Source organism: Astatotilapia calliptera, chromosome 14 (assembly GCF_964374335.1).
Source record: "Astatotilapia calliptera chromosome 14, fAstCal68.1, whole genome shotgun sequence".
In the NCBI taxonomy this organism is placed as follows: Eukaryota; Metazoa; Chordata; class Actinopteri; order Cichliformes; family Cichlidae; genus Astatotilapia; species Astatotilapia calliptera.
In genome coordinates, this window is record NC_137435.1 from 3507262 (window position 1) to 3509036 (window position 1775).

General features: G+C 39.0%; 1 long non-coding RNA gene across 1 annotated transcript; it reads right to left on the minus strand.

The window, feature by feature from the left end:
* Nucleotides 1-765: 765 nt before the first annotated feature.
* On the minus strand, nucleotides 766-1151 carry LOC145420049 (uncharacterized). The gene is made up of 2 exons (XR_013901339.1): nucleotides 1023-1151; nucleotides 766-919 (listed from the first exon to the last, which is right to left on the minus strand). It is a non-coding gene; the product is annotated as an uncharacterized LOC145420049 (long non-coding RNA).
* Nucleotides 1152-1775: the final 624 nt, after the last annotated feature.

Below are 1775 nucleotides of genomic sequence, written 5' to 3' on the forward strand. Positions count from 1 at the left end.
GTAAAACAAGGACACATCTCTGTTTATAATTTCAATATATGTTACTGGAATGAATCAGACATCATGCAGAATTCGTTAATATTTGTTTATGTATTTTTATTTTTTTGCACTAAGTAATCCCAAAATACAAGAATTTGTATACACACCATCCACTGATACACATACAATAGTAATGCTAATCTACTCGGTCTTCTCCATTTGGCCACAGGTTCTCATCCACATCACATCTTATGTCATCTTGGGCAATACACCTAGGAAAGAATCTTCTGGCTGCCAGAATTGAAGGAGTTGAAAAATTGAAGGAGTAACACCTGTGTAGATGTTCATCTACAATGAGAATCAGCTGTGACTGGTTAAACTGCATTTTTAGATTTAAAATATGTTTCAATAAAATATTGCTGTTGGATTTTGGTGTCTTTTTACAATTTTTTCTGATTGCTTAAGCACATTTTTGTAACTATTTGCTAATTTTGCAAAACTCTTCACACAAATAAGAAAACCTGTCACCCAATAATCAAAACATTTTAGTTCTCTTGCAAAAGCAAACACAGCTAGACTAACTCTTCACACCTTCGTAAAAATGGTGTTTCCGTATCAAACAGTACACACAAGCCATCATCTACTAAGCACACAATGCGCCAACTGCACACTGATGGTATGAATACAAAACACTTCTGGCTTTTGCTTTCTCTGTGCACAAGGTAGGCTATGTCAGTGTGAGCTCATACTTCTGTCATAGATCCATAAGCATAGAGGGATCCAAACTTCAAGTACTGCTGTTTATTCAAACACATCAAAACAAACACAAGTGTTTATTTCCAAGTATAGGATTATTTGCAATCGCCATAATGACTATATGGGTTACTTGGTCTGCAGTGAACATGCTTCCTCTGCCCCAGCATCTGGTCATCTAGCAATTCTGTAAAGTAACAATTTCAGTATTTTTACATCAATGGTATTGGTGTGTTTCTCATTGGCATATGGCAGTGCTACAAATCTTTGTGCGGAGTGACTGTACTCACCGATTCTCATTTCAAGATGTCCTTATGGTGCTTGCTACAGTGTAGCGGCTCGAGTTAGGCTGGACCCGTTGGCCAGCTACCCTCAGGGTCATTCCACGGTTGATTACATGGTCCACTATTGTAGCTCTGATGTCATCAGCAATTCTATTTCTTACTCTTCCTACCCTTCCTCTCCCCCCTCCTCATCTTCCTCTCCCCCCCTCCTCGTCTTCCTCTTGCTCCTCCTTGTCCTTGTCGTCCTCTTCATCCTACTTCTTCACCTCCACGTCCTCTTCCTCGGCCTCCTCTACTTCTCACTCTTTCTGCTCCCTCCATTGTACTCCGCACACACAGCTTACCTGTATTATAGTGCTTAGGCTGATTGCAAAGTGAACTAATTATCTAAAGAAGTTTTCACATGTGAAAGTGTGCCAGACAGTTGGCAAATTAGTGTTACAGTTTTTTACAGACGCTAGGACACATTTCTCAATACTTAGGTCACGTTTGCAAAACTCCTCACACAGTGAGCACAACAGAAGTCTATGTGGGCTAAACTGAGGACCAGTTATCATTGTTTTGGCACAAAATGCATTCAATGACTACATCTCTCAAATTTCATGAATTATCTTCTCACTCAGACACAACAACTGCCAAAAATCTTTGTACATACAGGACATTTTGCATGTGCTTACATACTGTTTTCAAAACTGTTAAACTCATGGTCAAAACAATAACTCAATAACTTGAAAAGACAGCAAAATGCAACAGCAATAT